This window comes from Sus scrofa, chromosome 6 (genome assembly GCF_054392235.1).
Source record: "Sus scrofa isolate SSC_HxYL_T2T_F1_AM1 chromosome 6, Sscrofa_HxYL_maternal_Yorkshire_Landrace_v2.0, whole genome shotgun sequence".
In the NCBI taxonomy this organism is placed as follows: Eukaryota; Metazoa; Chordata; class Mammalia; order Artiodactyla; family Suidae; genus Sus; species Sus scrofa.
Genome location: NC_139388.1, coordinates 149,219,767 through 149,246,700, shown reverse-complemented (window position 1 = coordinate 149,246,700; position 26,934 = coordinate 149,219,767). Strand labels below are relative to the sequence as shown.

The 26,934-nt window shown below is 46.2% G+C and overlaps 1 protein-coding gene across 5 annotated transcripts in view; it reads right to left on the bottom strand.

The window, feature by feature from the left end:
• The window catches only part of GNG12 (G protein subunit gamma 12), a 136,235-nt gene extending 115,585 nt beyond the window's left edge, over positions 1 to 20,650 (bottom strand). For 2 of the 5 annotated variants that reach the window (XM_084958135.1, XM_021093257.2), the window contains exon 1: positions 20,505 to 20,606. The gene's annotated coding sequence lies outside the window, so the exon portion shown is untranslated. 5 annotated transcript variants of the gene reach the window in all.
• Between the last annotated feature and the right edge of the window lie 6,284 nt (positions 20,651 to 26,934).

Sequence of the window (26,934 nt, the reverse complement as noted above, 5' to 3'; positions counted from 1 at the left end):
CATTTTTCCTCTACTAAAACCCAGATAAAAATAAAATCTTCAAGAGTTCCTGTTGTGGTACCATGGAAATGAATCCGACGAGTATCCAGGAGGATGTGGGTTTAATTCCTGGCCTCGCTCGGTGGGTTAAGGATCTGGCCTTGCTGTGAGCTGTGGTGTAGCTTGCAGATGCGGCTTGGATCTGGCGTGGCTGTGGCTGTGGGGGAGGCTGGCAGCTGTGGCTCCGATTCAACCCCTAGCCTGGGAACTTTCACATGATGCGGGTGCAGCCCTAAAAAGCAAATGTAATTAATTAATTAATTAAAGTAAAATCAAATGTGCTACTGGACATAAAACAAAATAAATGGTGACCATTAAAGCCATTTGGAATCAAAAGTCAAGAGCCTGCCTATGCGCCTCAAAACCCATCATCTGCTCCTAGGCTCCATACACTAAATCTAGCCACGAGTAACACATGTTGAACATGACTCACATGCAGCATGAACTGGCCTGCAAGATGCAGCTTTCTCAAGAGACCTGCCCATGAGGTGGTGTGATGTGTCAGAGGAGGCCTTGGCCAAGAGCCCTTTTCTACCCAGAATTGCTGGGCTCTTCCACCGTGGGCGACAGGGTCCACAGGGGAACTGCTGGCATTGGTGGCGAGCGTAGCTGCCTTCACGTGGAAAAGGTGACTTAACAAACAGATACATCGGTCTTTGCTGAGAAGGGGCAAGAGCTGGGTGAGACCGCTCCAGGGTAGAGGCTGGGCATGTTTCAAGGAAGGGGCTCTATGAGCTGACAAGGAGTGAGGACTTGTGCTCCCAGACCCCGTAATGAGATGAAGAAAATGAGTCAGAATCCATCAGATGCCTTGGCGGCCACATCCTGACTTCCCCTCCTGTCAAGCATCTTCACTGCAGAGACCCAGTGTTCACTTGGGCCCCGATGGTGCTCTGGCCCCCCTTGACTGAGCTCTGGATCACCTGGGACTTTTTACAGGAGGGGCCATCCTCAGGCCCCCCGCAGAGGGTGTGGGTGCAGCCAGGCCTTCCTGATTGTCCCAATCATGCCCCAGCTGATCCTAATTTGCAGGGAGGTTTGCAAACCGTGACTGTGGTCTCTCCTGCCTTTGAGGCTACACGAGCCACAAGATCCTATTCCCTTTGAGAATTCCTTCCTTTTTTTTTTTCCCCTAATGAAAGACGAAAAAAAAAAAAAAAGATAAGGCATGAAGTCATAAATTTTACACTATTGTCAAGAATGTTCGAGGTCAGAGTCCTTGGTGTGATTCACCACGCTGCCCTGCCCTGCCTCCGTAATAAAGATTACAACCCAATCCAAGTGATTGGAGCACAGAAAGCATTCCTCAGCAGAGTGTCCAGGTGTCCCTTTCAAAGAAGGTGGAAGGGAGATGCATCAAGATGTTTCTAGAGGGGGAATTCCTGTTGTGGCTCAGGGGTATCCAACCCAACTAGTATCCATGAGGATGCAGGTTTGATCCCTGGCCTTGCTCAGTGGGTTAAGGATCTGGCATTGCCGTGAGCTGTGGTGTAGATCACAGATGCGGCTCAGATCTGGTGGTGCTGTGGCTGTGGTATAAGCCAGTGGATACAGCTCCAATTGGACCCCTAGCCTGGGAACCTCCATGTGGCTGCGGGTGTGGCCCTAAAAAGACAAAAAAAAAAAAAAAAGAAAGAAAAAAAAGACTTTTCTGGAGGGGAAAAAGGTCTAAGAAAGCGTCACTGCCTTTGGATAGCCTTCCAATTTTCCCCTCTCCTACCTGTTGACTTCACTGGGCTCCTCCTCCTTGACTCAGCCCTGTAGTCCGGTTATAAATCACTCACCCTTAGACAAGTCCCTCCCTCCCTCCCTCGACTCTTTGGCAGCCTCCCACCTCCCAAAGGCCAGCTCTGTCCCCACCTCCACCCAGGTTTCAGGTGGACACTTGCTAAGGGTGTGACCCATAAAGACCAGTGCAGCAGTGGGGAGTGCGACGAGCAGGGAGACAGGGTGTGTCTGGAGGTCTCTTCAAGCCTGGTTCCTGCCCACGCAGCCATCCTGATGCGGGTGGGGCTGGGTGGTAAGAGCTTCTGAGCCTGGCCCACACCCAGAAAGACCCCCCCCCCACCCCGCCCCAGCTGGCAGGGTAGACTTGACAAGGCAGCACAAAACGGGAAAACAAGCGAGGTGGGATTCTAATCTCGCTTCTGCCCTTGGCTAGCTCTGGGATGTGGGGCAAGTAACAGAAACTTTCTAGAAAGAGCCTCGGTTTCCCCATCTGTCAAGTGGCAACGAAAGGATTTTAGCCCATTCCCGCTGCTATAAAGAAAATACCACACACTGGGGTGGCTTAAACAACAAACATCTATTTCTTACAGGTCTGGAGGCTAGAAGCCCAAGGTCAAGGTTCCAGGAGATTCAGTGTCTGGTGAGAGCTGCTTCCAGGTTCACAGACAGCTGTCCTCTCACTGTCTCCCCACACGGTGGAAGGGGTGAGGCACCTCTGAGGCTCCTTTTGTAAGTGCAATAATCCTACACATGAGAACTCCACCCTCATGACCTAATTCCCACTCAGGGGCCCCATCTCCTAATATCATTCTGTGGGGTAGAGGTGGGGGGGGGTTAGGATTTCAACCTATGAATTTTGCAAGCACATCGACATTTTAAAGTTGAAGTTATCAAATTTAAATTTTAATACAATAGAGATTCTCTAAATATTTACTGAGTCTTCTATGTGTTGAACACTGTCTGTCACTGCCAATAGGAAGATGAAGAAATGTCACTGGCTTCAAGAGGTACATTCATGCAGAGGGGAGACAGAGATATTGGCAGGTAAAATTACACAATTCAATGTAGTAATTAGTAGGCTGCTTGAAGAGCCTGCCACTGGAAGCCAGACAAGGGCAAATGTAAGTATGTCCAGATACAGGGGTCAAGGAGAGGGAAAAAGGTCACAGCAAGAGTGATAACATCTAACATTTATGGAGCTGTATATGTCAGGTACATTTCTAAGCACATTCTGTATGTAATAATTTCAGGTGAGCCTCAAACAGCCTTGTAAGGTATTGGTACTGTTATTCCCATTTTACAGATGAGGAATCGGAAGGTCAGAGAATGCTATGGTTTGAATGTGTCTCCTCAAAATTCAAGTTGAAATCCTAAACCTGATGTGATATATTTGGAGGTGGGGCCTTAGAAGATGATTCCGTATTGAGGGTAAAGCCTTCATAAATGGAAGTAGTGCCCTTATAAAAGAGACCCCCATATAAGTGGTATAATATTTTTTTGGTCCATCCATGTTGCTATAAATGGCAATGGTTCGTTCATTTTCACGGCCAAGTAATATTCCATTGTGTGCATATGCGTGTGTGAGTGTGTGTATATCACATCTTCTAAGCCAATCATCACAATATTGTAAATCAACTATACTTCAATAGAAAAATAAATTATGGGAGTTCATGTCGTGGCACAGTGGGAATGAATCTGACTAGGAACAATGAGGTTGAGGGATCGATCTCTGGCCTTCCTCAGTGGGTTAAGAAGCTGGCGTTGCTGTGGCTGTGGTCTAGGCCAGCAGCTGTATCTCTGATTCGACCCCTAGCCTGGAAACCTTCATAGGCCACCAGTGTGGCCCTAAAAAGACAAAAAAAAAAAAAAAAAAAAAAAAAAAGAAAGAAAAAGAAATTCAATGAATACAAAAGACCGCACACGGTGAGAAAAGAAGACTGCTGTTCATGAGCTATGAGAGTGGGCTCTCAACAGACACTGAGTGTGCAGGTGCCTGGATCTTGGACTTCTAGCCTCCAGAACTATGAGAAATACATTCTGTCATTTACAGCCACTCAGTCTATGGTATTTGGCGATGGTAGCCTGAATGGCCTAAGGCGGAGAGAAGAGTCACTCAAAGTCACATGACTAGTGACCAGTGAGTGGTAGAGCTGTGCTTCAGGGCTGGGTTTGACCTCAGGACCTGGATCTTCATTTTTTGATGACACTGCCTCCACTGTACCTTGACACCAATTCCGACCTCTCCTAGCCCTTGTGTGGCCGAGGCAAAGTCAGACACATCCCTGCTTTTTTGCACACACTGCTCTCTAACCCTCCCATCCTACTGTCATTGTTTCTGTATCTGTTTGCACACATCCCACCTCGCCAATTAGCTTGGTGATCTTTAAGGGTGGGAGCAGAATGCACCCAGTGCCTCGTAGAAGATGGCATTTAATACTTGTTTTCTTTCTTTCTCTCTTTCTCTTTCTTTCCTTTTCTTTCTTTCTCTCTCTTCCTTCCTTCCTTTTGTCTTTTTAGGGCCACACCCATGGCATATGGAAGTTCTCAGGCTAGGGGTCTAGTCGAAGCAGTAGCCACCGGCCTACATCACAACCACAGCAACACCAGATCTGGAGCCACAGCTCACGGCAACACCAGATCCTTAACCCACTGAGTAAGGCCAGGGATCAAACCTGCGTCCTCATGGATGCTAGTCAGATTCGTTTCCACTGAGCCATGAGGTGAACTCCATACATGTTTTCTTAATGGGTGAAAGAATGAAATTATGCTAGATTTCAAAACACAGGCAAGAATTCACCAGGTAGCTAGAAGGACACTTCCTCAAAGTAGAGGCAGTATCTTACTCATAGCCCCAGAACCTAGCACTTATTATAGGTGCTGAATAAATGTGTAATAAATGCTAGGCAGAGGAAATGGTGTGAAGAAATCCAGAGAGATTTAAGGCTTCGCAGTTGAGTATGGTAACCTGGCCAGTATGAATCAACTAGAGGGGTGTGTGTGTAGGTGTGTGGGAACACAGAAGTGCTTTTCAAACTATCCTTAGTGAAAGAGCCAGCTTTTTGTTTTCATTTCCATTTCATCATGGTCCAATACTTTCATAAGATGCAATAAAAAGAACTACTAGAAAAATGAAATATAAAATGCAAGCCCAGGGAGTGCCCATCGTGGCACAGTGGAAAGGAATCCGACTAGGAACCACAAGGTTGCGGGTTTGATCCCTGGCCTCACTCAGTGGGTTAAGGATCTGGAGTTGCCATGAGCTGTGGTGTAGGTGGCAGACATGGCTCAGATCCTGTGTTGCTGTGGCTGTGGTGTAGGCTGGCAGCTGTAGCTCTGATTCGACCCCTAGCCTGGGAAGCTCCATATGCCTCAGAGGAGGCCCTTAAAAGCAAAAAATAAAAATAAAAATCATAAAATAAAATGCAAGCCCAATTTTTCACTAGCTCCAAAAGACTTAAAAGTGCTATCAGTTTGCTATGAAAAGGTTTAAATATGTCCTCTCCACATGGGTACTTACATACTGTCAGATCTGGCTGCAGAGCAAGGACTGAATGGCACTGGGAAGATAGGGGATGACAGGGAGCAGCAGGGAACACGCGCTCCAGTCGTGTTATCCCAGTCGTGTTATCTAGGTTGTGGGTTAATGTTCACGGAGGGCTTTCTGCGTGCCAGGCCCTGTTCTTAGTGCTCCACACATAGGAACTCATTTAAATTCCATAACCTGGAGTTCCCTTTGTAGCTCAATGGCTCATGAATCTGACTAGGAACCGTGAGGCTGCAGGTTCGATCCCTGGCCTTGCTCAATGGGCTAAGCATCCGGCGTTGCTGTGAGCTGTGGTGTAGGTCACAGATGCGGCTCGGATCTGGCGTTGCTGTGGTGTAGGCCAGTGGCTACAGCTCCAATTAGATGCCTAGCCTGGGAACCTCCATATGCTGCAAGTGCAGCCCTAGAAAAGACAAAAAGACAAAATAAATAAATAAATTCCATAACCTATCTGTGAGGCTGGTACTCTGATGATACCCATTTTAGAGATGAAAACATTGAGGCACAGAGCCACTAAATAATTCTTCCAAGATTCCAGGGCTTGTAAGAAGCAGAAGCAGCCTTGAACCTGAACAGTGTGAACCCTTAACTACTAGATGGTGATGTCTTTTGTGAACTGCTAGAGAGGAAGTGACATTCAGATCTACGTTTTAGAAAAACCACCCTGGTGGCAGCGTGGGGGTCAGTTAGGAAGCCATGGCGACAATCCAGGTGGTAGGTAGTGGGGATAGAGGACAGGGAATGTGTGGGCTGGTTGGGACGTGAACGTGACAGGCTTTGGTCGGGACCAAGGGGGTCTGAGCTGGGGGGAGGCGGAGGGAGGGGTTCCGGATGACTCAGGGGTCCAGAGCTTGGCACCCTGGGTGAGTGCAGATGTCCACGGAGGAGAGAAGGCAGGAAGAAAAGCAGGTTTTGAAGGCAAAATGATGAGACTGGTTTTCAACAAGGGCTACCTGAATTTGAAGAGCCTAAAATAATCTGTGGTTGTGTCCTGGAAAATTTTTGGAGACAGCGACTGGAGTTTATAGGATTCAGGTAGCTACCGTGTTTACTCCTGTTCTGCTAAACCAGCACCCTCCTCTTCTCCTCTCCCTTTTGCCCCAGTTGCACTTAAAATAGTTTGAAAAGCAGAAATTCCCCGATGCTAACTTTCTTCCCTTCGAAAGTCACACACAGTATATAAAAGTGCTCTGGTCACCAATTCCAGTTTGCGGCGGAGGCCTGCACACCACCAAGCAATTCTTGACATCAGCTGAGTGTTCTACAATGCAACTCAATTCTGACATTATCTACCCAGAGATAACATCAGATTCCACAGGTTAAGGGCTCAGAGCGGCCCACAGAACTTAGAGAAACACTGCACTTACTAGATCACAGATCACGGTTTATTATGAAAGGCTGTAACTCAGGGTCTGCCTGATGGGACAGATGCTGAGGGGGAGGTGGGGGAAGGGCTCAGAGCCTCCACGCCCTCTTGGAGGAGGGCCACTTTCCCTATCTCTCCACGTGGTCACCAACCAGAAGGCTTCCTAACCATGTGGTCTTTTGAGTTTTATGAAGGCCTGATTACATAGGAATGATTGATTAGATCATTGGCCATGGGTGACCCATGATTCCACCTTCAGTCCCTCGCGCCCCTCCCTGGAGGTCTGAGGGGTGGGGCTAAAGGTTCTGCCCTTTTAATAACATGGTTGGTTCTCCAGGCAAACAGCCTCCATCCTTAGGCGTGGTCCCAAAGTCACCCCAATAGCAGAACAAAAGACACCTGCAGCACAAAAGAGGTTCAGGAGTTCTGTTTCAGGAACTGTACAAAGATCATATACATATTTCTCATTATAAATCACCACTGTTCACAGCTGTACCCTCAGAGTAGGTAACCGATTAATACCTCTTGAATCCAAAAAAGAAAAAAATCATTGTTGTGCTTCCTAAAAATGGAAAACAGGATGAAGAGACAAGACCTTTATCTTCGATGAGCGACACAATTCATAGCAAAAACACATCTGGGGACCAGAGAGCCACGTCGCAGGGCCACGTCTCCTTCCCTGTGTTCCTTCCCCTTCCAGGCCATCCCCTCCACCCCGCACACCTAGGGGGACATCAGGACAGGTAATGTGGCACCAGAAAGAGCACTGACTGCCCAGTCAGACAGACCTGGATTCAGAGCCAGAGGCCACCACCACTTACTACCGAGCTCGCAAGCAGTCCTCAACCTCCAGCTGCTTCCCCACCTGTAAGGGGAGCCGGTATTATCTGGCTCAGAAAGCTCCTGCCAGGCCCGAGGAAGTTTGCAAAGGCCCTAGCACTTGTCAGCGCAGAGCTATCACCAAAGGAGTAACTCGCATCCTTCCTGTTGCCAAATGAACTGCCGGCACACTGTACTCTCTCAGTTAGTTTGTCAGAGGTGTTTAACTGTGAGAATAACTTCAAGTGAAATGAAAGGTGACAGGTATTATGGGAGCACTAGGATCATAACATTAATTATAATAATAATGGTTAATGCTTGAGCACTTAGCAGTGACATCCTGAATACTTTTATACTACATCATAGCTCTTCAGTTTTTAAGCCGAAGATGGTATTTAATCAATGCGGAGTAACATATTCTGTTCACACGTTAACATCTCTGACCCTGGGATGACTCCCTGTGGCAGTCGGAACGGCCCCCCAAAGACGTCCCACCCTAATCCCTGAAACCTGGGAATGTGTGATGTCACACAGCAAAATGCAGATGTAATTAAGGGCCAGCAGCTTGGATGGTCCACGTGGGCCCAACTGAATCAAAGGAGCCCTTAAAAGCGCAGGACTTTCTCTGGCGGGAGGCAGAGAGAGGGGGAAGAAGGGAGCCTCAAAGAGATTTCAGGCACCAGAAGGACTTGTCACGCTGCTGCGGGCTCTGAGTGGGAAGGTCCAAGCACGAGGACCAAAGAGTGGTCTCTAAGAGCAGCGGGTGGCCTCCAGCCTATAGCCCGCAAGGAGGGATTCTACCAACAACCTAAATGCCCCTGAAAATGCATTCTTCCCAGAGCCTCCCAGCAAGATTTCAGGCATGTAAAACCCAGAGCAGAGAAACCAGCCAAGCCTGTGATGACTTCTGACCTCAGAACTGTGAGATGATCCGGATGGCTGTTTTCAGTGCCGAAATTTGGGGTAATCTGTCATGGCAGCTATAGAAAACTGGTAACACAATTCGGGTTGATGTGGGTTATGGCTGAATTGGCAGTCATTTCTTTTTTCCTTCTGAGTGGCTGGTAGAACAATGACATTTCTCACAACTGATGGCTTCTTCGGTTTGCTGAAATACGGTGTTGTTATCTTCATTTTACGAATGGGAAAATGGAGGCTCTTCAGGGTCAGGTGACTTGCCCAGGTGAGTCAGACTGTGAGCCTGAGTCTACACATCATGCACACTGTCAGGGAGGGCACAGGGCTGGATCATCCTGCCCAAAGGCCAAGGAATGGCGCCCCAGGCCTGAGTCTTCCATGGGATCCCCAACACGGCTGATCACAGAGACCCAGCCAGGTCCAGAAGGTACCTACCTTCAGCAGCATTCATTCATCCACTACGGATGGAGCACCCCAAGGTGCCAGGTACCCTTATAGGTCCTGGGCTAGATCCACAGACCAAGTGCCTGTCCTTACGGCGCTGACAGTGTAGTGTTGGCATCAATACCATAGCGACAGGAGCCTTGAAGGAAAACAAAGCATCCAGAGAGCAGAAAACCCACCTTCACAAGGTAAGAATCCCCACATCTAGGAGCTGAAAAGAGAGCCCTAGGCCTGTATCAGCTCCTCCTTCCTAGAGCTTTACGGGCCTCTGCAAAATGTGCAAACTCTGAGAAGGAGACTTTGTTGTGGTGGTGAGGTTTTCTTGCTTTGGTTTTTTTTGTTTTTGTTTTTTTTTCTTTTTCTTTTTTTTTATGAAGATGAAGGTTAACCTTATACAGGACTGCCCCATATGAATTCCTAAAAGCAAAAAAATTAAAAAATAGGAGTTCCCATTGTGGAGCAGCAGAAACAACTCCACTAGTATCCATGATGATGAGGCTGGATCCCTGGCCTCACTCAGTGGGTTAAGGATCCGGCATTGCTGTGAGCTGCCGTGTAGGTCGCAGACTCAGCTCGGCTCCCACGTTTCTGTGGTGCTGTGGCTGTGGTACAGGCTGGCAGCTGTAGCTCTGACTTGACCCCTAGCCTGGGAACCTCCATATGCCTTTAGGACCAAAAACAGAGAAAAAAAAAACAAAAACAAAAAAAAACAGAGCTCCCATCGTGGCTTTGTGGTTAGCAAGCTCAACTGGTATCCATGAGGAAGAAAGTTCAATCCCTGGCCTTGATCAGTGGGTTAGGGACCCAGCATTGCCATGAGCTGTGGTGTAGGTCGAAGACATGGCTCAGACCCTGCGTTGCTGTGGCTGTGGTGTAGGCCGGCAGCTACAGCTCTGATTCTCCCCCTCTAGCCTGGGAACCTCCATATGCCAAGGGTGCAACCCTAAAAAAAAAAGCAGTAAAATAAAATAAAATTTTAAAAAAAGAAAAGAGAAAAATTGACCACACATAGTCATCTGTTCACTTTCACAAAAGTTCTCTCTCTTTTGATGGATGTCATTTTTCAAAAGATGAAAATTAATGAAATTAATTTCATATTAAAAGAGCATACTAAGAGGTGACTGAAAGAGCATCTCTAAGAGAAAGTTGATTCTGCGTAACTCCAACCCCATTCTCTTCTTCAAATCTTGACCTCTGCCCGGTCCCCTTATATTATACTTCAACTTCCCTCCTTTCTTTCACTCTGGAAATAAGAGCAGACAGCTCTCTGATGGTGAAATTAAAAGGTGAACAGTAGCTCTGTTCCGCAGGTACACAAACTAATGTACAACCTTTCAGGAGATGCACGTGAAGGGAAAAAAAAATCTAGATTTCTTAGAAGATTTTGCAAGAAATGCCATTGGGATGTATATAGTCTGGATCTCTTTTGTTTTTGTTTGAGAGGGAGAAATTCTAAACTAGAAGATCGTCTTCATAAAGGCTTTGGAGAAGCCCCAATTTAATAATAGCATTAGCTGAAGACTATGTATCAATCAGACATTAGCAACTGGCATAAAACCCTACTGTCCACTTCTCTCGACTTTGCACTGACAACTTGGCAGCCCACTGTACCCTTAGGCCCAAAAGAGCTATCACATTCTTAAATCTGTATTTAAGAGATGTGGACAGTGATGTAGGCAAAAGGCTTGCTGCAGGAGGAAAGGTCAATAAATGCCCACAGGAGAAGATAAATAAATGGCCCCAAACCTCTAACTCACTCATAATTCGAAAAATTTAACCCACCCTAAACACCATTTCTCGCCACAGAGATGAGCAAGAAAGAGAGAAAGAAAGAGAGAAAAGGAGAGAGCTGACATGCTTTGTGTTGGTGGGGCTGTGGAGAAACAGGCCACCTAGTATCCTGCTGGGCAAAGAGTGAAATGAGTCAACCTTTCCGGGGGTGGGGGTGGGGGTGGGGGTGGGGTGATGGCAGGGCCCTGTGATTCAGCAGTCCTGCTCCCGGGAATCAATTCGCTAGGTTCACCTACACAAAAGCAAAATGACACCTTTATTTGTGGCAGCACCGTTTATAATAGCGGAAGACGGGCATCAATTCGAAGGTCCAGCCATAGGGGACTGGCTGGATAAACCAGGGTACATCCGCACAATGGAAAAAGGGGGTGCTGATAGAGATCCCCAGGACAGACGGCTAGTTTTAAAAAGCCAGACACAGAAGAGTATATGTAATAGCACCACCTTTTGTGAAAGAAGGGGGAAGAATTTAAAAATATATAAATATATTATATATATATATATATCTTCATTTGCTTGTATTTACAAGTTGCAACTTGTAAAGAGTAGGGACAAGGCTTGGATGGAATGGGAGGAAGATTTTTCAGTGTTTACCTTTTTATACGGTTGTAAGGTTTGGGAGTACTGTATGAATACATCATCAATTTTTTTAAAAAAATGAAAACATTGTATAAGCTGCTTATCACAAGACAGTGAAGAATAGGACAAGCCCAGCTTGGAAGACACAAAGCTGAGAAGGTGCCTGGGGCCCAGGAATCCTGGGTTCAGGCAGGTGAATGATCGCTTTGACATCAAGAAAGCAGAGAAACCGGGGTCCAGAGTACAGGAGGTGCACAGGTCTCTGCCCTGTTTGATATCACCTGCTGGGTGTGGGTGTCCCTGAGTCCCCTGGCATTTATGACACAGGAGCAAGTCTGAGACCTGGAGGTGAATGGAAGGCAAAGGCAGAAGAGGCAAGGATTCCCTCCTAGGCCACATGCCAGGAGCCTTTCTTTATTTGCTTTCTGAATTTGGAGACAGTTAGGGCTGAAGCATGCTGTTCATCAAATATTTATATCAAAAAAGAGGGCAAAGCATGTGCCGGAATATTCTGCTTCATTCATAGAGATGTTCCTGAAAAGTTGAGACTTGGAATTCTGTAAAATCCAGTCATACTATAAATGCAACAGGTAAGTTTGCTCTCTCAAGAAATTCTGTAGGGAATCCTTGTTAAAATCCTTGTTTTTGGTCTTTTTAGGGCTGTCCCCGTGACATATGGAGGTTCCCAGGTTAGGGGATGAATTGGGAGCAGTAGCTGCCGTCCTACGCCACAGCAACATGAGATCCGAGCCATGTCCTCAACCTACACCACAGCTCACGGCAACGCCAGATACTTCAACCCACTGAGCAAGGCCAAGGATCAAACCTGCTTCCTCATGGATGCTAGTTGGGTTCGTTTCTGCTGAGCCACAATGGGAACTTCCCAAGATTTGTACGCGGCTATTTCTGTTTTGGTAATCTGAGTTTGCCTGCAGAAGGCTGCATTTAACCTGACTGAATGTGAAAGGCGTTCATGTTTCTGCACCAATGCGCATTTTTCACAAGGTGCAGCGTCGCCATGAAACAGCTGAAGGCCAGGGTCCTGAGTGCAAACCAATGCCTCTATCCTTAGAACCAGCACCTTAGCCGTTTGACCCACTAAACATGTCTGATGCTACCTGCTGTGTGCAATACTCTCAGGAGAGGAGCCAAGAGGAAGTCAAGCCTGCTCTCTAGAGAATCAACTAGAAAGAGAAAGTGGGCAAGCTGCACCAGCTGGGATTGTGAGGGATGCAAACAAACCCCCTTAGTTGTTGGTAGCTTTACCGACAAGGCTCCCTATTTCTTTTTTTCTTCTTGGCAGCACCCACAACATGTGGAAGTTCCCGGGCCAGGGCTTGAACCAGAGCCACGGCAGTGACAATGCCAGATCCTTAACCCACTGTGCCACCAGGGAACTCCAAGGCTCCCCATTTCTTACCCTAAGCTAGAAAAGTCTTTCTACGCAAGCAGCAGCCACTCATAGGTAAATTCCAAATGCCCCTGCAGCCACTGTCCTTTGCATCCTATAACCAGCGGGGAGGGCCCACAGCTGGTCAATAAACATCAGGGGTTCCTTTTGTCCATTCCCAGGAGACACCACTTCAGGGACCCTGAAGGTATCAGGAGCATGTTTGTTGGTGTTCAACTTGGAGTAAACCATGTCAACAACACCTCAAGTGCCGGGCTTTACCAGCCCCTGAGGGAATGCTGAACCAGACAGAGAAGAACAAGCCTGGCACAGGGAACACACAACACCGAATGTGCATTTCCCAGTAGATACTATCCATTTTACCTTTTTGAGTAAAAAAGAACACTGGCTCAGAGTTCCCGTTGTGCAGCGGAAATGAATCTGACTAGCATCCATGAGGACGTAGGTTCGATCCCTGGCCTCCCTCTCCGCTCAGTGGGTGGGGGATCTGGTGTTGCCGTGAGCTGTGGTGTAGGTCACAGACGAGGCTCAGATCTCACGTTGCTGTGGCTGTGGTGTAGGCCAGCAGCTGCAGCTCCACTTCAACCCCTACCCTGGGAACTTCCATATGCCGCACACGCGGTCCTAAAAAGCCAAAGAGCCAAAGAGCCAAAAGAAGAATGCTGGCTCATCCACTTTGCTGGCACGCACTGCAGAGAAGGTGGTTTCATCCCTTTATTCCATTGGCATTATTAAGCACCTACCATGTGCCAGACTCTGCTGGCTCTTGATGTTTTGAGGGTCGTTGTGGCTGATGGGGCTAGGAAAGGCTGCCACCGCTAGCCACATGGCTTGGTGAGAGTTACAAAAAGGCCAGCCCTCCAAGTGGACCCAGCCTTGCAGGTTTGACGGAATCAGAAAGAAGTGTCCCTTCTCTTGGCAGAGGCAGTTCTAGCTCAGGCTACATGGTTTTTGGAGCAGATCTGAGCCCCCACTTAATTTCCTTGGCCAGGTACTCTTATGCAGTGAACCACCTATACAAGAGTTCAAGGCAGCCCTATCAAGAAGTCACAACCCAGTTCTTCTGCTTCTTGGCCAGACATCCAAACCTTCCTTGACAACTTGTCTGGGCAGCCAATCATGACCTTACACACCCACGTGAAGCCCTGCGGTCTAATGTGCAGGTCACAGTCTAATGGCTCAAAAGGTTTGGGTGGTTTAGGTACAGGACAGGCACCAACTCTGCCACTTCCAATGCTTTTCCAATTTGCCTGAGAGTCTGGTTGAATAAACCTGGTGTGCTGGTTTCATATCAATAAAGTCCGAGCAGCTTTTGGATTTTGAGTCCTCTTTCCATTCTGAGATTTATTTGGCTCATGTTGAGAGCTAAACTGTGTTGCACCTCTGCCATAATTTCTCCAGGCAAAGCAGACAAAATCTGAGGTCACTGCAAGCTTGGGGGCTGAAGGTTTAATGTCCTGTGCCCAGGGACATCTTGGCTGGTAGCATCTGCAGCTAAATGAGAGCCTGGTTATTCTACACGGGTAAAGTTAAGATTCTACCCCTGTGGGCTCATGTGGGTTGGAACACAGCCATCAGAGATGAGAGGAATTCTCTATACACTGCACCCAAGTGTGGCAACAACTGTTGGTTCAGAGCCCACCCCAGAGAGCACTTGTGATGACATGAACACAAATTAAACCAGAACCTGTGCCCCTCTCCTGGGTCAGTCAGCCAAGGGGGATCCCAAGTCAGTTATGTGCCACGGATTGCAGGGGGAATGGTAGTCTATTCTGTAAGAAGGCAAACAGAATATAAGGCCTCCTGACCCTCTGGCCCCAAAGTCACCTGCTTACAATCAATGAACGTGAAAAACCACCAAAGCTTCTTAGCAACAGATCCACCAAAGACTGATGCAAAATTCTTCTCTGAGCCACTGATTCTCCAGCAGAGTTGAAAGTATCAAGTCTTAACAGTCTCCAACACCCTGATTTTTATTACACAGTAATCCTCCGAAATGCAGACCCATTAAAAGAAGACAAAAACCCTCCTTGTCAGAGGATGGCAACCAGACACTCCCAGCTAAGCACTTTTACGATACCCAATAAAGCCTGACACAATAAACCAGACATTTAAGTGACACCAGAAATGATTTTCAAGAGACTCCGCACTAAATGGAATAATCCATCTAGAAGTAACCTTCGGTCAAGTCACTGCCACCCTCTGCCCTGGGTCTGAGCCTGCTGGCTCACCGCTGGTGCCCTCCATTTCTGAGAGAGCAGTGTGGGTTAGTCCCAGGGCAGGACTTTGCAGCCCAGTGCCCCTGTCCTCTCAAGGCCTTTTTTGGGAGTCTGGGGTGGTGGAGACCAACCAACCTCACAGATCCTTCCAGGCCTGCTGGGTCTCTAGCAATTCTGGAAGCTTCGACTGCTATGGCTGAAAAGGGGTGAGCCCAGTGGCAAGGTGCTGATAATTCTCCTCAGGTGGGTCCCCTCGCTCCTAAGAGGAACCCTCTCCTGTTTCTCTTGGTTTGATTTAGAGCTTCTAAATGGAACTCCCTCCATCACATTCTCCACCTCCGGTTTTTAAAAAATTTTATTGAGGTATCGTTGATTTACTATGGTGTGTTAATCACTGCTGTACAGCAAAGTAACCATCAGTTATACATATTTTCGTTTATATTCTTTGCCATGATGGTTTATCACAGGATACAGAATACCGTTCCCTGGGCTATACAGTATGATCTTGCTGTTTATCCATCCTATATATAATAGTTTGCTGATTATATATAGGTTGCCTCCCCCCCCGCCCCGAGCTGGTCACACCTCCACTGCAGCTCTCTGTGGAGTGCTTAGGGCCTGGGGTGTGGAGTCAGAACACCTCCGGGTCACACTCCCATCTTGTGGCTTAGGAGCCTCGGCATCCTTGCCAGGGCTGCTGTGGGGTGGGCACAAGACCACGTATATAAAGGGCCTAGACTTGGGCCTACAGATGTAGAAGAGCTCCATAAATGGACTTGCACAGCTGTAAGTATATACATGTATTTTTTTACCTACTGAGCTTTCCCATGACACTCAGTGCCCTGTGTGTCTTCCTCATGATTGTCTCGGAGGCCTGTGACACACTGCAGGTGCTGTATGCACACGGCTCCTCCGTGCGGGGCTGGGACGTGACTCATCTGGGAAGTGACAGCTTCCATAAAGTCAAGGTTGGTGGGCTGGGTCTGTATGCAAACCCGAATTGCAAACATCTATCTCTTCGGAAAACAGACCTACCATCGTCTAGAGGGGCTCTCTTTTACTGCTATATAATTCTCACGTGTAACTTAAGGACCCTTCAACGACTATGGAAGCTGGTGTTTCTTCTAAGACAAAAACCAAATCCTGCTCTTTGAAGCTAATAAACTGGGTTTTACTGAATAACTGTTAAACAAATGGATTCTTTTGTGTTATATACACATGCTCACTGGAGAAACCAGGGCAGAAGCACCTCAATCCCATGATCCATTTGTCTGTACTTTCTTGTCTATGCATAAATTTGGTTTTATTGATTTAGTTTTATTTTTTTGTTTTTTAGGGCCACACCTGCAGCATATGAAGTTCTCAGACTAGCGGTTGAATTGGAGCTACAACTGCCGGCCTACGCCGCAGCCACAGGGAAGGGGGGATCTGAGCCACGTCTGCAACCTACACCACAGCTCACACCCACGCTGGATCCCCGACCCACCAAGCGAGGCCAGGGATCAAACCCACATCCTCATGGATTCTAGTTGGATTCGTTTCTGCTGCACCATGAAGGGAACTCCCCATAAACTTGTTTTTAATTAGGTGGAATTGTAATAATGCACTATAACTGGGCATACGACCCTTCCTATGTTTAACCGATCCTAAAGTGGGCTTCATCGATGATTGATGTTTTTGCCCCAAGTTTCTAGTAAGAAAGGAAAAGGGGATTGAGACCTAGGAGAATTAATTTGTTAAACAAATTAACTTTGCAATCCATTTCATGTTTAAAAGACACAATGACAATGGCCTGATTATATTCTCTGACTTAGAAGCACTACTTGGCAGGACTTTATAGATTACTGCGCTTATTTACATTTGGGGGAAAACATACAATTTCATATAGTTGTTCTCCTGTTACAAAAATAATGCATGCTCATTATATAACTTTTAGAAAAACTCAACAAGTAATAATTTAATGTTAATCTGTATGGACCATAGACTATGTGTCAGGCACTTGCTCTAAATGCTTTAGAGAGATTAACTCCTTTATCCCTCCCAACACTTCACTGTAGCACAGAGGTATTAAGTAACTTGCCCACACTCCATACACCTCGAAGCATGAGCCCAGAATTCATCACTATGCTGTGATGTTTTAGGAGTGAAAAGAATCAATAATTTATTCAATCAAGTCCTCCGCTGCTTCCGCGTATAATGTCATCGGCAAGAACTGATTCATAATAATACTGTACCCTTTACAGTTATTTAAAAATATTATAAATCACCGTCTCTGTGGAATAATTAGTAAAATGAGAAGTCCTTTGGGGCAGGAGCTATGATTCTAATCAGTCTAATCCTATGCACCTGATGTGCATTAAGAAAACAGCCACTTAAAAGGGTTTGTTTTAAAGATGGAAGCATTTTTTCTATTTCCTCAATGAGTCAATGATCTGATGAGTAGATTCCCTGAATTAACTGGACACCTAGTCCCCCCAAAGTTTACCATTAGTCACCATGCTTTTACAAAATATTTTCGACATGCTGCCAATCATTGCCTAGACACAGCTTATGGCTTATCTGTTGGCACTGGACATCAGTACACGAAAAGTAAATGTATATCACTGAGTCACATTTTTTCATAACTTCATTAAAAATCATACTAGATTAAAGACAAACACTACTATTTCTGTTTAATGTCCTACCCAGGGTTAATAAATATGACTATTTCAAATATAAATTGTCTTTAAATTTAAAATATGATTAATGAAATGTTTCTGATGGCCTGACTCTAAAAATAGTATACACCTGTTAACCTCATACCAAAAGCACATTAAAATTGTTAATCCATTAATCAAAATTATTCATACCACTGTGGTAGAAATATGACACACACATGCATACAAGTATTTTATGTAGGTACATAGATAGATGGATAGAGACAGCACTGGTTCTATCTATCTATAAATCCAGGTAACTTGTTTCGAATTTAATTGCCCTAGCATTTCCAGAAGCTCTACCTATTCATCTATCAATCAAATCGGGTTCCTTCTTTACCTGATTTATTTGCTCTATCTAGTGTTTCCAGAAGATTCAAACAGCCGTCTTTTAATTTATCCGAGAGCTGGCTGCCAGAATCAATAGATAAAATATCTAATAATTTCAAACGTTATCTGTGTGTTCGGTGCAAAGTATTTTCCAATGATTGTTTCATATACTTTCACAAAAACCCTCAAGACAGAGACCACTAACCATCCTCGTTTTATAATTCAGACTGAAAATGGTTAATTAATATTCCCATCCACATCTGTCCAACACCAAAACTCATACCCCAAATCACTGTTAAGCCGATTCTCTCCCAAATCAGAAAAATTTGACCTCCACAACTTGACTCCCTAAATTAAGCTTAAGCTGACGTAAACAAACAAACAAACAAACAAAACGACCTCCTATACAAATCCAACACAATAAATGATATAATTCTAAACCTGATTTTTTTCCTCTCAGAGGTTTTCAACATAAAAAAGAGCAAAACTAATCTCCTATTAGCTAGGCATTTCTTCAAGTGTTTTGACTACGCAGCTTTTTGCTGTCACAACTTGACAAGCCACCCATGTCCTTCAACAAGTGACAACATAAGCCCGACACCGCAAACCTCATTGTTAGAGAGCTAGGCTTTCCAATGATGCTGGGAGCTTGCTACACAGAAAAATTTTAGAGTATTAATCCTTTCCGCTTCTTGTGAAACACAGATACACATTTTTAGGTATTTTTACACAAATCTATTGTCCAGATTCAATACCTCTGTGAATTACCTGGGTTAAAAACAGTAAATACACGACTGCATTTTAAAAAATAAGGCCTAAAGGCACAGTCATCAGACTGTTCGACATGTTTTGGACCTAAACCAGGGTTTTATGGTGCTAGTTAGAGAAGGCAAAGGGACTGAAGGCTTGATCCCAAAGTCCTTTTACCACTGAAATCTCTGTAAAAGGTTTCATTACTTTAAAAAATTATGTGTGTGTGAATCATGTTTGTTTATTGAAAAAAGGGCTTGCTAACACATACACTTTTTTTTTTTTTTTTTTTTTTTTTTTTTTTTTTTTTTTTTTTTTAAGAATCAAAACAACTCCTTCCTTGAATGTGACTGTTTTGGCAACAGTTAAACCCAACCCCGTCATTCTAACACTGCCCGCCTTCCTGGTTCTACTAGGTGAGGGCCGCCATCCTGCCATCATTTATAGGCAGAGCTGAGAAGCACCAGCAATGGTGCAGCGTGGTGACGAGCACTTTAAAAACACAGCCAAACTCCGCTTTTAAAGTAGAGAACACGCAGACACAGTCCCTGCTGCTGACAATGTCCAAAAGATTCCTTATAGACAATCTATCTAGACGAAGCTACAACAGCCCCAGGAAATATAAACAGTGTCGGCAAAGACAGCGGGGGCGGGGTGGGGGGGGAGAGGAAACAACTGATGGGAAGGAAGCTAATCATGTGAAGTTTGTCCAACTCCACAAGGTCTAATACATTCCAGTCCGTTTCCACTCACAGCAGCCATTAAACGTGCCCTGACACGTGGGCGCAGGGGACCTCCTTTCTCTCAGGTTTTTGACCATTTTCTTCTCTGTGCACTTGTTTGTACACAACCGCGCCTGGGCAGGGGTGATCACAAGACGACAGGCCGCGGCAGTTCCCTCACTCAGATTTCCAGTTACCCAAAGTTTCGCTCCACCGCGGGGATTTAATGAGAATCACGAGTTCCTTTTCGAAAGTTATGAATGGTTTAAGTCAAGTTTACAAGACACAAACAGAAGGGGAGGAACCGGTGGGTCGAGAGGCTTCAGGGACAGCATTTTAAAATTAGCTTTAATTGATATACCCTAGTTGAAAAAAAAATTTTTAAAGTCACTCTGTTCCACGCAATAAGTCCGGGCAATACTTTTTTTTAAAAATCACGCAAGCCTCACGTCTGAGTCTTGACCTCCTCCTATCATCCGCAAATGATAGCAGTCTCCAGACCGCTCACTGCTCGGGGGTCCCTCGCGGGACGTGTGATCTCTGCGACCCGCTATTTCGCCGCCAGACCCCCAACGCCCAGCGGGTTCCAGGGCTGCGCCTTCGCTGCCGAGTCCCCAGAAAGAGCGGAAGAAAGTAGGGAAGAGGGGCGTGGCGCCGGGTCGCCCCCAGCTGCCGGCCCTTCTCGCAAACCTGGCAGCGCCGCAAGCTGGAGCTGGGAACCCCGGAACCTCCCAAACCTCCCAGCCCCAACCCGGCGCGGGGCGCACGGCCGCGGGCCGGTGAGGAAGCGAGCGAGCCGGGAGACCTTCTCTCCTGCTCCCGCCCTCGTCCCGGGGGCCGGTTCCCAGCCCTGGACCCGCAGGGCTGCGGGCTTCCCGCGCCCTCCGGCCGCTGCCGCCCGTCGAGGGCGAGCGCGCCGTCCGTCTCCGGGTCTCGGCGTCCCTTGCCCTCCCTCCCCCATCCCGGTCTCCGGCGCCCAGTGCCCGGACCAGTCCCCGCCCTCTGGGACACTCTTCCCTCCTTCCTTCCTTCCTCCGTTCCCTCCCTCCATCTCGCTTCCCAGCACTGGGAACTCGGAGGCGGCTCCCGAACTGGCCAGCCGACGCCCCGCGCTGCGCCCTGGTCCCTTCGGGGACCCGACTTGCCACCTGCGCCCGCTGCTCGGTGCTCACTCGCCTGCCAGAGCGCTGCCCCTGCCACCACCGCTGCTGCCGGGGACTCTGTCTCTAAGGGCTCCTGGAGACGGCTCCGACCTCTCCTCCTCCTCCTGCTCCTCCGGGCGGGCGCCGGCTCCGCCTCGCTCGGGGTAGGCGGGGCGGACAGCCCGACGGGCGGGGCGGCGGCGGCCCGGACTCCTTCCTCCTGGCCTAGCCCTCCTCCCTCCTGCCCAGACGCCCGGGCTCTTACTCAGTTCGGCCGCCGAACCCTTGCTTTGCTGCACGTGGGCTGGCAGAGAGGAGAGGTGGGGAGCGTTGAAGTCCCGCAAAGGTCTAGCCGCTTTGGCCACCCCCAGTTTCCCTTCCCCAAATTCCCTAAAGCCCTGGAGTTCAAAGATTCTTCGGTTCCCTCCCACCCCCCATTCACGACCCTGCACAGGGCTGTTCTCACTCCTCGGAAGTTTCCCTCGCGTGTGAACGCCTTGCCAACCCTTATGCCAACCGTCCCTTAGGCCGCGAATATGTGCTCTGCCAACCCCCTACACAAAAGTTAGGCTCTGCTCCAGGAATTTCTTAAGAAAACAGTCACAGCAAAATTTAAAGGGCCCTGGGGCCACACAGAGATTTTGCTTCCCAGAAAGTGGAGCTATAACTGCAGATTGTTGAATGTGAAGTACATCCGCCCATCATGAGCTTCCCTTCCATTGCTCCACCATGAGATTTGTGTTTCCGAATGCCCAGTACCTGGCAGAGTTCTGCTTAATGAACGGAATTCGCTTTGGTTTTTTTCTGGATGGATTCAGGGTCCAGGAGTTTGAAAAGCCACGTTCGTTTCCGTAGACTTCAAACTATTAATACAGCCATTCAACAGTCATTGACGTCTGCTATGTGCCAAGCTCTGCAATAAAGGTGATTGGTGGTGGGGGTGGGGATGTCACCCTCAAAAAGTCCAGAAAGAGTCCAGAAAGAGTGAAAAAGATGGATGTGCAGAAATAGTATCACTCAGCAGACTTCTCGCACATTCCTAGGTGTCTGCTTTCTTGTTTGACAGGGTGGAGATAAAAGAGATGCCGAGGCCAAAGTAGGTCACTTAGAACCAGTGTGGGCAGAGTCCACACTTGAAATGGAGTCTTAAAACATTGGTGGAGGATGTCTGTGTGTTGCGTTTCACCAACTGAAGAGAAGTGAGGCCTAGGGAAGCAGGAGCCAAGGGTTTCCAAGAAGACATTATCTTCACTCTTATTCCGTTTTTTCTTTCCTTTTTTTTTTTTTTTTTTTTTTTTGTCTTTTAGGGCTGCACCCAGGGCATATGGAAGTTCCCAGGCAAGGGGTCAAATCAGAGCTACGTTTGCTGGCCTACCCCACAGCCACAGCAACTCAGGATCTAAGCCATATCTGCAACCTACACCACAGCTCACCACAACACTGGATCCTTAACCCACAGGATGAGGCCAGGGATCGAACCTGGGTCCACATGGGTAATGGTCAGATTCCTTACCACTGAGCCACAACAGGAACTCCTTTATTCTGTTTTGTAAGGTGGTAGGAAATGCTTGACTGATCCACAGACACTGACAGTTCCAGGGATCTACTCTAAACACAACAGCCTGATGCCACCTGAAACTAAGACCATCATCCACTGGAGTTTGTATCTTTTGGCCACAGATTACAGAATCAATTCCTAATGCCTACCACTAATTTCCATTTCTGGAGCACTGGATAGTAAATGCTTTCATGTACGTTATCTCATCTGGAAACTGAGACACCAAGAACTTAAGGGGCTTATTGAAACTTTTCTAATATAGTACTATTCAGTGTGTGACTCACAGAACAATGACTGTCTGGGAACTGTTACCCATCTGTAATGGGATAAGCATAGAAAGTGAAAGTGAGCATGTAAAAACTTTTATAGCAATTTGTGCGATTTTCTGCCTGTTAAATTTGATAACGAAGAATATGGCCTTGTATTTGGTATGTCTCTTTTACTTTTCTCATTATTCATGTTGTATTTATCATGTTGGATAAAAGCATCAGCCTGCAACAGATTGAAAATAAAATCCCACAGATAGTTGGAGATGCACTGATCTAGTTAGGAGCAAGGCAAGAATAATAAGAGCTAACACTTTCATGGCAGATGTTGCTCTAAGTGCTTTACATATATTAATTTTATTAATCATCCTACCAACCCTAGCAGGTAGGCTCAGGGAGGTTAAGCCAGGCAGCTCAAAAGTGGCAGAGCCAGAATTCACTGCAAAGAGTCTGGCCCCAGACTTTGTCCTTTTACCCACAACCCTCAATCCAGTGTTCTTTCTGCTCCACTGTGTGCAAACTTCAGTAATTTCACGTTTCTTCTTTGTACCTTCTATATGATTTTTTTTTTTTTTTTTTGCCATTTCTTGGGCCGCTCCTGCGGCATGTGGAGGTTCCCAGGCTAGGGGTCGAATCAGAGCTGTAGCCACTGGCCTACACCAGAGCCACAGCAATGCGGGATCCAAGCCGCGTCTGCCACCTACACCACAGCTCACGGCAACGCCGGATCGTTAACCCACTGAGCAAGGGCAGGGTTCGAACCCGCAACCAATGGTTCCTAGTCGGATTCGTTAACCACTGTGCCATGACGGGAACTCCCCTGATTTTTAATTTATATTTTTAATTGACTTAATTTTGTTATTTCTTACATATATGAGGCTTGCTGTTAGTCAATTCATCTGTGAAATCCTGACTTTGAAAAGCTAGCAGCAGCCTCTTACTCTGGATCAAAGTACATGCCCAACTCCAGCAACGGTTGTCAGTGCTCTGCCATATCCCTCACCTGTGATCCTTCTCCAGTTTCACACACACTGGCTCCAGGTATGCATTCATTCCCCTGCACTTGGCACCTGCACCTTGTTGTCAGAACACCACCCCGAGCTGCAGGCTTTACTTTGCCTGCTCACAGGACAGCTGGAAGTACCTGGAAATTGATGCTCTCCCACCACCGCTTCAGCCTTTAATCAGTGATTAAGGAGTATGGTGGCCAGATTGAGCCAAATTCTCTCCCCACTTCTGTGGGACCTGATGCTACATGCTTGCTTGTCCTTCTTACCCTTCTAGGACCTACTTCCCACTCCCTCACATTGGAACACATCCTAATCAGGGCCAACTGTGTGATTTGCAGGGCCCTATACAAGATTTTTAAATGTTCATAAATTATTAAAAATTTCAAGATGGCAACAGCAGAATGTTAAGCCAAGCATGGGGCTCTTGTGACTGCATAGGTGTGTGACTTTACAGATTGCACCACAGCGATGCTGGCCTGCATGCTAATAAGTCCTTTTCACTTGAGTTCTCATCTCAGGGTCAGCTTCTGGGGGAATCCCAAGCTAAGATAACAACTACTAAAGTAAAAACAAGCATATCCAAGTACTACCAAAATCATCTTGTAAAGCTTGACTGATTGGTCAAGCATTTGACCAACATGCTATTTGTCAGCATCTCACACCTTGGGAGCCCACCTCGTAGGACAGTGGGTCATGTCAAGTTGTATACAAACAGCTTTAGCCAGAGGGAGAGGTATAGCAGTTGAAGATGGTTTAGGTGAAAAGATGATGGGGCAGGAAACCCGGGTTTTCTTCCCAATTCTGACAGTGATACACACAAAATGTGAATTTGGGTTGTATCTTTTACTTAGACTGAGGGACTGGAAATATAATTTGCATGACAAAGGCTTGATTGGCCAGTGTTTAAAAAGATACACCTGTAAGGAAGCAAGGCTACACCTGGCAGGATGGGGCGGAGGAAGAGGCTGCTTTGCAACATGGTTACAGCTGGACTTGCAGTTCAGGGGGCACTCTTCAAAAATGGACCAAATTGAGTCCAGGGTGTTGAGCCTTGGTGTCTCCATATCCAGCATTCCTGGGAAGAGTTGTGGCATTGGGTAAAGCAATTCCCTGAGGGCAGTGCCCACTGATGGACACAGCCGTTGAATGGTCCAGACCCAATATTCCCAACTTGGGAATAGGTGTGTCAGCCCTGAAGAGAGGGTCTAGAAGAAGCGCCATAGTATATGCTATAGGTGGGTTATTCCAAGGATCTCACTAGACTTATAGTCAGTTGTAATGGGCATACTCAGCCCAGCCCAGCAGGGTCTTCCATGTACAACCTGAGCAATGCTTGGTTGCATTTTATCTCTCTTATTCTATAAAATTATTTAATTTCCTATTTCTTCTTTTTCAAGATTTCTTTAAAGCTTTTTTTTTTTCTTTCTCCTTCTATTTTCTGGTCTATTTTCCACTCTCCAATGGCACTTGAGGCAAATCAATCAATCCATCAATCAATCAGTTGCCTATGAAAAATTTTATGCATAAAGAGACAAGGCCTTTGAGATTAAGTCCTGACTTTGCCACTAACAATCTATGTGAATGTGGGGCAATCCCTTCGCCTTATTGGGCTGTTGCCTGTCTTTAAAATAAAGCAATTTACAATGGTCTCTAAAGTCCCAATTCTATGAAATTTAAAATTTTTTAAAAAGATAGCTTTCTTTGCTATATAATCCCTCATGAAGCAAGCAAGAGAAATTGTTTTATACCTCAGGACACCTGATTTTTTAAAAAATTGAATTGCAATTCATAGGTGAAGCTCTACTTCTATGAATGTCTACTCAATATTCAATAGTAACACCTCCACTAAAGGCTCAGTTAGAAAGAGATGCAGAAGAGAGATGAAAGAAATGAGGCAAATCTGTCAGTCTGTGATTGGTCAGACCTCCACAGACTACAGAACCATTTCTCTGGGATATTAGTGTTGCTTCCTGAGTATTTTATTTATCCTATTGCATATGGCCACACTCTTTGTCTGAACCTGCCCTAAAAGTTATGGAGAGCTCCCTCCTTTTGAATAGGTTACCTGGGTAAGTATTTCATAAACTGGTTTTTCTGCTCAGTCAGAGGCTGCCATATTCCCATGTAGAAGTTAGGTCAGGGAGAAGCACCCATAATTTTGGAAATCCCCAAGGAACTTGTTGAAACGTGTACCGACACAGGCAGGAGCTATGACCCAAGCTATGACTACAGATCAGTAGTCAATGAAAGCGGTCCCATCTTCAGATGGATGGAAGTCTCCAGAGGCCTGGGTGGGCGTGACCAAAAATTGAGGCACTAACTCAAGTTAGCTGATTACTAACTCAAAATAAACTCATTACAGTGCTTGGCTCTCTAGCTCTGGAGAACTGACGTTCCCAGACACCGTTGTCTAGAGGTCACATACGTAACCTCAAGAATTAGCAAATTTCCCATCAGTGGAGGAATTCAACTGGTAGTCTACTAGGAAGTAGGTGTAGAGGCTAGCAAGGGAAGCAACTCAGATATCTGTCAGAGGAGATATGTTACCTCCATTGAAAGCACTCTTTGAAAAGAGGTAGATGTAAATATATTCACATGAAAAGATGCCCTGAATATATTTTTGAGTGTAGAAAGCAATTTCTAGAATAGCATGCATAGAATTTCCCACTAATGTACAAAAAAAAGAGCATACACACATGAGCATAAGTGTCTATATGAATGTATCTGCAATGATGTTTGGCAAAATGTTAATAGTGATTTTCTCAAGATGGTAGGGTTGTGGGTAACCTACACTTTTTTTTATATTGCATATATAGTTTTTCTTTGAATAATATGGGCTTTTCTCCATAGTATATCTCAAATTATAAAAGAAGAAAAAAGGTATTCCGTTAACCAGGCAGAGGGCAAGACTATTGGCCATCTGTTAAAGTTTTATTGGAAGGCTAAAACACCCATTCATTTATCTTTTGTTTTTGGCTGCTTTTACTTAACAATGACAGGGCTGAAGAGTTGTGACAAAAACTTTATGGGTTGCAAAGCCTAAAATATGTTATCTGTCTCTTTAGAGAAAAAGTGTGGCCACCCATGGGGTATACAATTAGACTAGAAAACTTGCTCAGTATGGCAAATTGTAGGCTAAATTTTACTAATTCTTCAGATTTTAATGTATTTAAATTTTCTTAAAAAAATAAAACAAAACCGAAACATGATCTGTGTATTTTAAAATACCTTCCAGTTCTGAGTTGTGATTAAGATAACACAGCAAAGAGATGATGCGAGTCCTTGGGTAAAGTCTATGTATTTTCCTTCTTACTCCCCCTCCTTCCCTTGCTTCTTCTTTTCTTTCTGTTACCCCTTTCCTCCTCCTGCTCATCCTTATTTTTCCAGTGAGATAGGGTAACCAACATATTCCCCATTTGGCCCTCACATGCTCTTCCACTTGAGCTAGGACCAGGTAGAAGGTGGGGGTTCCTCTCCTTTTGGGTAGGTCCCTCCAAGATAAAATGATTGAGGAAATTCTGGACAAAGTAAATTTTCCTAGGAGAGGAGGAGTCTCCAAAGAGTCAACCCATACTTGGAGGAAAAACAGCCAGGGGAGTCGT